The sequence below is a fragment of the Pteropus vampyrus genome, unplaced genomic scaffold (genome assembly GCF_000151845.1).
Source record: "Pteropus vampyrus isolate Shadow unplaced genomic scaffold, Pvam_2.0 Scaffold144, whole genome shotgun sequence".
Taxonomy (NCBI): domain Eukaryota; kingdom Metazoa; phylum Chordata; class Mammalia; order Chiroptera; family Pteropodidae; genus Pteropus; species Pteropus vampyrus.
In genome coordinates this window covers 812,772-822,048 of record NW_011888925.1, presented here as the reverse complement: position 1 = coordinate 822,048, position 9,277 = coordinate 812,772, and positions in this window count along the sequence as shown.

Below are 9,277 nucleotides of genomic sequence, written 5' to 3'. Positions count from 1 at the left end.
GAAAGGGAACCATTCCATTTTAGAGATACATAATGAAATATTAAGAGATAAAATGATATCATGTCTGAGATTTGCTTCAAAAGAATCGAGGGTCGAAGAAGGGGAAAGAGCGGGGATTTGGATGAAACAAGGGCAGCCGTGGGCTGGTAATTGTTGAAGCTGGGCAATGGGCACATGACAATTCACTAAACTATTTTCTATATTTTGGTGAGTATTGAAAATTCTCAATAATAAAAAGAGATTTAAAAATTTAGTGATTTCTTAACCCAAGAGGCAAAAGATTTGCACGATGAAAACTACAAAACGTTGCTGAAAGAAATTAAAGATGACACAAATAAATGAAAAGACATCTGTTATCATGGACCAAAAGATTTAATATTGTTTAAAATATCCATACTACCCCAAATTATCTGAAGATTCAATGCAATCTCTATCAAACTCTCAATGGCATTTTTTTTTCATTTCTGCACAAATGGAAAAAAATCCAAAATTTCATATGTAATCTCAAAAGACCCCCTAATAACCAAAACAATCTTAGAAAGAAGAACAAAGCTGGAAGTATCACAGTCCTAATTTCAAAATATATCACAAAGCTACAGTCATCAAAACAGAATAGTCCTGGCATACAGCAGACATATACACCAATGGAACAGAATAAAAAGCCTAGACATAAACCCTTGTGTAGTATACGGTCAAATTATCTTTGACAAGGGTGCCAAGACTGCACAATGGGGGAAGGATATCCTCTTCAACAAAAGATGTTGGAACAACTGGATGTCACACGCAAAAGAATGAAGATGGACCCTAGTTTTATAAAAATTAACTCTAAATGGATTAAAGATCTAAATGTAAGACCTGAAACTATAAAACTTGTAGAAGAAAACCTAGTGGGGAAGCTTTCAGACACTGAAATGGGCAATGATGTCTTGGATATGACATCAAAAGCACAGCTGACGAAAACAAATACAGACAAATGGGACTATATCACACTTAAAAGCTCCACACAGCAAAGGAAAAATCAACAGGATGAAAAGGCGAACTACGGAATGGGAGAAAATATTTGCAGACTATATCAAATAAGGAGTGAATATCCAGACTGTATAAAGAACAAAAAACCAAAGAATCCAATTAAAAAATGGGCAAGGGGCTTAAATGACATTTCTCTAAAGATGATATGCAAACGACCAAGAAGCACGTGAAAAGATCCTCAACATTACTAATTACCAGAGAAATGCAAATCAAAGTCACACTATCACTTTATGACTATCGAAAAGAAACAAACAAACAGAAAATAACAAGTGTTTGCAAAGACATGGAGAAGTTGAAACCCTGGTGTGCTGTTGGTAGAACTGTAAAATAGTACAACCGTTACGGAAAACTGTATGGAATTTCCTCCAAAAATTAAAAATATGACCCAGCAATTTCCTTTCTGGGTATACATCCAAAAGAACTGAAAATAGGATCTCAAAGAGATATCTGCACTCCACGTTCATTACAGCATTATTCACAATAGACAAAAGGTGGAAGCAACCTAACTGTCCCTCAGTAGATGAATGGATAAAGAAAATGTAAAACATACACATACAATGGAATATTATTCAGCCTTTAAAAAAGGAGGAAATCCTCTCATGCGCTATGACATTGATGAAACTGGAGGACATCACGCTAAGTGAAATAAGCCAATCACAAAAAGACAACTACTACACGATTTCACTTATATGAGTATCTAAAGTAGTCAGACTCATAGAAACAAAGTAGGATGATGGTTGCCAAAATCTGCGGGGAGGGGGAAAGGGAGAGTTGTTTGATGAGCATAGTTCCAGTCGCATAAAATGAAAAGTTCTTGAGCTCTGTCGTACAATAATGTGCATAGTTAACCATACTTTAATGTACACTTTAAAAACGGATAAATTCATGTCATGTGTTTTTCACCACAATTTAAAAAAAAAAAAAAAAAGCGATTCCTTTCCTGGAGAGGCTGATCCTCAGCTTCGGGCTGATCATCTTAACCCTCCCCCACACTAACCAGCTGGAGGAGAAGAGGCCCGGCAAAGGAGGTCCAAATGGGGTCCCATCCTGTGCCCTCAACAGCTGAATGACAGTGAAAACAGCCATGGGCAAATCCAAGAAAGAAAGGAGTCACTGTGCTGGGACAAGGTCATTAGGCTAGTTAGTGGCAGAGCTGGGACCAGCTGTCCTCAGTCTGGCTCTGGGCCCGGTGGACTTTCAGGCGTAGGTACACGAATCACCATCACTGGCCCCAATGAAACTGGTTCTCCGTTACACACGACGGGCCCAGGCCCAGCGCCCCTGAGCGTTGCAGGGGCCCGAGCAAATGTCTTGGCTCCTAAATTGAAAAGGAACACAGCAAAATCAATAAAGGGACGTGTTTACAAACTGTTACACTGCCATTTACTCGACTGCAACTGAGCTCAGCAATTTTTTCACATTATTTTTGGATTCTGGTCACCCTGGGATGTGTTTGCTGTGATACACAGCGGAGCCTCCAAAATCTGACTGCGGGGCCCCTCCTAGGTCATCGGAGAGACAATATACTGAACTCTGAGGGGCACAGACCTGGGTGCCCCAGCTCCAATGTCCTGCCACCAGGATGATTGTAATTTTTGGTGAAATCAGATACTGGTAAGTCAGACTCGCCGTTGCCTGGATTTGGGGCGGCAGGAACTGCTCTCCACCGGCTGGGATATCTCAGTCTCCAGGCAAGTGGAATCTCATGGACCTTCCTCCTCCGAGCCCCGTGGCCGAGCGTCATGTGCTCTCAGCTGTGCTGTTTTGCAGAACTGCAGTGAGTACATCCAGGCCCCAGATTTGGAAAATTCTCCCGCAATTAGACTCTGGGTTCCAGTTGCAACACGGTCTCTTACCAGCTGTGCAACCTCAGGAGAGGCAGTCACAGAACCTCTCTGACCTTCCGTGTCCTCCTCTGAAGAGGCTGCTTACAACATGGCTGCCGCCCCACCTCTTCCTCAGAGGTGTTGTCGGTTTCAGCCGCAATAAGACTTGCTTCAAGTAAACTCTCTGGAATGTTGTTTTATGGGATGATAATGGCTGCAAGAATGCTCTAGTCCCCTCTCCAGGAAGCTCAGAGCACATTTCTGGTAGAGAGAATCCTTCTACGTGTCCTCCCCTGCCCCTCGTGACCTCCCGTGAGTGCCCTTTGTCACAGAAGCAGGCAAAGGGAACCGGTCCTCAGAGCAGGGAGCCCGTGACCGTGGCGTCACTATCCTCATGGCCCAACTGGTCCCAGGCCCCACGGCCTTGCATCGTTCTCAGGTCTCTGCAGGGAAATAATCCTCAGACCCCAGAAAGACTCACTTGTTCTCTGCATCTTCCATGTGGCAGGTAGAAAAAACTAGTCTCGCTTAAGATGGAAAAAGCAAACCTGTGAGGCAAGGGGTCAGGGGAGGCCCGCCCGTCAATAACAGGAAAGGTGAGTAACAGCAGGGTCTGACACAGAGTTCTCAGTAGTCTGTGAGCCTGGCACTTCGCCGGGTGCCGACCTGGGGAACGGAGAGGCATTGCCAAGATGAATAGGGCAGGAACCCCCCTTCCGGTGAGGGAGGCAGGTATATAATGGGTCACTGCCGTATGGTGCACAAAGAATGGAAATTCTCAGCTCTGCAGGGGGAGTGAGGGAAGCCTCACGGAGGATGTGTGAGCTGGCTGTTGAAGGCTGGGTCGTTTTTCAGGCAGAAAAGTCAGGGGAGGGCAGTTGGGCAGAGGGACCAGCTTGTGCCCAGTGCCAAGGTATGAGGGGACAGCTGTTGGGCCGGAGGGGATGCCTGGAGAAGAAGTCCCGGAGGAATGTGGCAGGCAAATGGGCAGGGCCTTGGGCCACACAGAAAGGTTACACTTTTATCTCAAGGGCAGTGGAGAGCTTTGGGGAGCGTTCAGCGGAGCAGTGAAGTGCTTACTTTTGCATTTCATAAAGCTGGGAAGGGCGGCAGGAGACAAGTCAGAGAGGAGCGGGTGGCGGGCGGTAGGTAGAGCAGGCAGGAACTTCGGAGCTTGGCTGGTAGCAGCCACAGGTTGACCAGAGGCCTCTCCCATGCTAACGGAGGGGTCTTTGTGTCCCAACCCTCTCATGGGACATTCAGGACACCCCTCTCTGTTGACTACTGGGCTCCCACTGCTGGCCTTGCCTGAAAAACTAGCTTGCCCAGACTGCCCATAAGGGACCTTCACCGGTGGCAGGAAAGTCACTTGACTGCTCACTCCAGCTGCCTCTCTCGCAAGCGTGGTGAGCCCTAAGCTGCCCTTTACTCCTTTTCCCCTCCATCCAGGCTGCAGACCTCTTAGATTTCCAAAGAGCTTCTCTGTCTCATCCCCCACTTTGCCAACCCCGCAAAGGAGCCTGGGATCCCCACCCATAGACGCGACATGGCTTGAAGCTCAAGCTTCTCCCTCTGCTCCTCAACTGTCACCAGCAGGCAAGGGACTGCGCTTGCTTGTCCAGCGTCCCCCCGGGGTAGTGAGCGTCCACACCGTGACAGGCTGCGGCCCACACAGGTCGGCATTCCCATGGGGAGTCTGCTGCCGGCCCCTGCCAAAGCAAGCCCGTCCCTTCTCTTTCCAACTGTTTCTGAGGCTGGGGCTCTTGCTGCCGCCTGAGCCAAGCGGGGCCTCCCCTGACCTGGCCAGGGTGGGCGTCCCTGAGCCTGGATGATGCGGGTGATGCGGTGACGTGGTCAAGACTGGGTAGCGGGTCGTGAGGCGCAACATGCATTGTGGTGACGAGGTCATCCAAAGTGGGGGGGCCCGCAGTCACATGGGGGAGGGCTGGCTCCACACATTGTAAATAAGTACAGGAATCAAAGTTCAGAAAGGCCAGGCGACCTCTTCCAATTGACCAGAATGTGGGCAGATACCCAGGGGATCATTTGGAAGGACACAGCAGGAGACCATTAAAGGGAAGACTCTTGATCTCTAGGGGCCTACTGTCCAGAAGTGGACACCGGATACTCTACGAGGACACTGGATACTCTCCCAGAGGACAGCTCTAGGGCTGCAAACTGTTGTACTCGGCTGTGCTAGGGTCTGGGGACGCAGCATAAAATGGAGCTCAAAGTCTAGTGGGAAGGCAGACAAGCAAACATTGCCACCAAGACGCAGGGGATCCGGTCTGGCAGAGGTGTGGCGTGCTGGACTCTCCCTTAGCACTCCTACAAAGGCAGCAGGGCCTGAGCTGCCTTAAAGAAGGAGGCCTTCCATTCTCAGTCATTGTCTAACATCCCATGTCCTGGCTCTCGACCTTAACCTCCCAGAAAAGGGGGATCTACATTGCCCCATGGGTTTTCAAGAAATGGCTTAAGGGCAAGCACTCTGAATCACGGTTGCATCATCCAGAAATGTACCCGAATCTCATTTAGTATTGCTTTTTTTTTTTTCAATTTCAAAATTCCTAGACTCTAATTTCCTGCACACTTCCCTCTGCTTAACTTCAGGGGGGAATCCCAGACATTTAAAACAGCAGCTATTCAGTTAATACATCACTCAACCTATTCTTTCTCAATTTGCATCTATGTTTCTAGCCCTGTGGTTTTTCTTCATTGTAATCGGCTTTGCACGAACTGTTTTGGGCTCTGCTTTTTTACCTAACATCATTTCACATACACATTCCAGCCACAAATTTATCGCTTTTAACAACCTCTCCTACATTTTAGCTTGTGTTTCTGCCAGTGACTACGGCCTTGGACAAGCTCTGGCCTTCTGTGGGACTCTCGCCTCTTTATCTGTAAAACACGGTGACTTGGAAACTCTGAAGTCCTTTCTAAGCCTTAACTTTCTGAGTGTCTATGGTTTTCTGAGTGTCTATGATTTTCCAGCTGTAGAATCCTAAGTCGTAACTTTACAGCCACAATCCCCAGAAGGGAGAGACCCAACATCTGCTGAGAACTCACTAGGAGGCAGGAAGGCACTGAGAAAGAGATAGGTAGAAACAGTGACTCTTAGACCCACCCACCCTTTTCAGCAGAAACATGGTGTGGGGCCTGGCTGCGTGATCGAGACCCCTTTGTTCCCGGTCCGGGCTGGGACGCCAGCCGTGCGAGGAAATGGCGGTGGTGGGGGGCGGGGTGCTCTCCCGCCCTCACCCTCGCCTCCAAGCCTTGTCTTGGTCCTTTCCCCTCCATGACAAAGCACTTCTGGAGCCTGAGCCCAACCCCTCCAGACCACAGAGTGCTGATTCACGGTGGGGCAGCAGGTTCCACCACAAGCCCCACTCCTGTCCCCTGCAGCTCCAGGAAGGACTCCGCCAGGCGGTTTGAGGCTGCTGTCCCTGGATGCCAGCCAAACTCCCCGCCTCCTCAAAGTCACGAGGAGCTGGGGCTTAAGGGGAGGGAGGCCGAATCAAACGTCCAAAGACCAAGCCCCTACTTCAGAAGAATCTAGAAGCGCGCGCGCGCACACACACACACACACACACACACACACACACACACACACACAACCACGAAACGGCACAAGATTTTCCTTTTATTCTTGCCAGCCAGCCTCCCCAGTGAACTTCTGCAGCCCAAGCAGTCCCTCAGTTTTGCCGTGACATTCTCTAAAGCTGCATATGTGTTTAACAAAGCGCAGAGCCAATACTGATTCATGAAACCTCTTATTGCAACAGACCAACTTCATGCCGGTGGTCCAACTTCATGCTGGCTTTGTCCACCCGGATGTCCCAGAGGCCCTGAAACTCAGCACCTCCCGTCCAAAGCCTAGCTGGCCTCCCCTGCAAACTGCATGTCCTGTGCTCCCTGTCTCAGTGAATGGCAGCTACAGCCTAGCAGCCCAGGCAAGAAAGCTGGGAGGCTCTCTCGCCCATCTCCCACCCCTCACCTTCGCACCCTCACGATATCCAATCAGTCACCTCATCTTGTCTGTTCTGTCTACTTCATCTTGTCTGTTCTGTCTACTTCATCTCTCTCATATCTGCTTTCTGTCTCCTCTGCTCACTGAGAACTAGGGCTGCTGCCTCCCAACTGGTACCCAGCCCTCTGACCTGACTTTAATCCAACCTCCACATTCACTTATGTGTCCATCTGTTCATTCAGCAAATACTGGGCACCAAGTAATAAGCACCTTGCAAAATGCTGGAAGCCCAGGATGAAGACAGAAATAATGCCTGCCCTCCAGGAGCTTACAATACGCAGTAGCAGGGAAGACCATCGAAAAGGCATTATAAAGTGCGATTTATATGTATATAATTATATATATGAACATATATTATAGAGCATGGTGATCCATCTTCACCACTTATAAGAGCTACAAATATCAACTCAATTTGTCATTGAAATTCTAACTTTGTTTATGGCATCTTTTATCTTAGAGCTTATCATTTTTAGTAGTCAAATCTGTCAACTGTCTTTTTATGACTTTTGACAGCCTCAGAACTATGCTCCCTACACCCAAATTCTAAAAGATAATCTTCTACATATTCTTCCAGTTACTTCATAGGTTTTTTTTTGAAGACTTGACTCTTTAATCCATCTGGAACATGTTTTGAAATACAGTGAGTCATTTTCTTCCACATGACTTTCAATTGTTTCGACATAATTTTCTGAACTCATTCTTTCTCCCCTAATTTGAAATGCCACTTTAGCATCTACGTACTTCCCATACAAACGAGGGTAGGGCTGTTTTGTTGCACTGAGGTACCCATCTCTCCCTGTGGCAGTACCAACTGCTCATAGTACTTTATAGTACTTCTTAAAAATATATACCAGGGAGGGCAAACTACCCTCATAACCTTCCCCCCGCCCCCACAAATGCTTATCAACTATTCGACACACTTAATGCTTCCAAATGAATTTTAGAATCATTTTGTGAAGTTCCAAAAGGCCACGAGTTTTATAGAAGTCGTATTGAATTTACAGGTTTATTTTGGGAGAACTGACATCTTTACAGGAACATGTTGTCTCTTCACTGATGCAAGTTTTCTCTTCTGTCCAGCAGTAAACATTTATAATTTTCATCACATTTCTTGTTAATTTTATTCCTAGGTACTTTAAGCTTTTGCTGCCAATGTAAATGAAAAAAAAATTTTTTTTCTTTCATTACATTTTCTAACTGGTGGTGACTGTTGTATAGGAAAGCTTTGTAACTGGTGACTTCACTATACTCTTATCCTAGTAGTTTTTCTGTTGATTCAGTGTAAGGTTTCTAAAAGCAAAACTAACATGGTATCTATCTCCCTGGCTGGAAATCCCTTAGTGCCTCCGTGTCATCCAGGATAAAACTGAACTCCTTTTTACAGCACAAAACCTGGCCTGGCCCCTACACTACCCTTTCAGCATTCTCCAACATGACTCTACTTCCCCGGCCAATACACTTTCTTAAGGCACTTTGGCCAGGCTATGCATTCCACATCTTTACTCCTCTGCATATGCCGTTCTGCCTGGAATTCCTTCCCCCATCTCCCTCCTGCACTTCATCTGCCATTAACTTTCTTCAAACTTAGCCCTGGTCACTTTCTCAGGGAAGCCCTCCCTGACCTCCTATCCCATACCGGGTAGAAGATACCCTTCGTCTACCCTCCCAGCATCCTTCCGCTTACTACTTTGTAGCTCTAGCCCCGCTCAATTATTTTTCCTGAAGGTAACATATGTTCATTTTGAAATAAAGACTCAGGAAAGTGCCATAATTCCATCAGCAACTTTTAATATTTTAGTAGGGTTCCTTTCCCTTTTTAGGTTTGGCAGGCCGGCTTCCAGTTTCACGTCTGTTAGCATCCTTTCTGAAAGGAATCATGGATGGGTCTCCCCTATGAGTCAAAGGACGTAGCTAAGAATAGTGAACCTCGAAGCCTGCAGACTGGGGGACAGGAGCTCGAGCCTGGCTCGTTTGCCACCCACAAATTCACACCCACTCCGTGTCGGGGTCACAGCTGCGAGCCACATGCAGTGGACTTGCCCCTCCAGGGGTCCCTGGTGCCAGTCGCGCCTGATAAGAGAGGCCATTTCAAAATGGCCACTCAGCATCGTCTCCAGATCCAAGTCCCTTCTCCTTTCTTTTCGAACCTCCGATCTGAGGTTTAAAGCGCCACCGGTGATTTTCCAGGGCCCAGATGGCTCGTCCCCACGGCTCCCACGGGAAGGCGGGTTCGTGTCTGTCGAGAAACGGCCCGCCCCGCTTTTGTTGTATAATAAACTGCACCAGGAGCCACATTTGCTTTCGGCAACAGGCGGCCGGGGTCGAGGGAGTCCGCAGGGCGGGGGCTGAGGGGACATGGCCGCGGGCCCCGCGCCGCCGCCATTCTGCGGCTTCC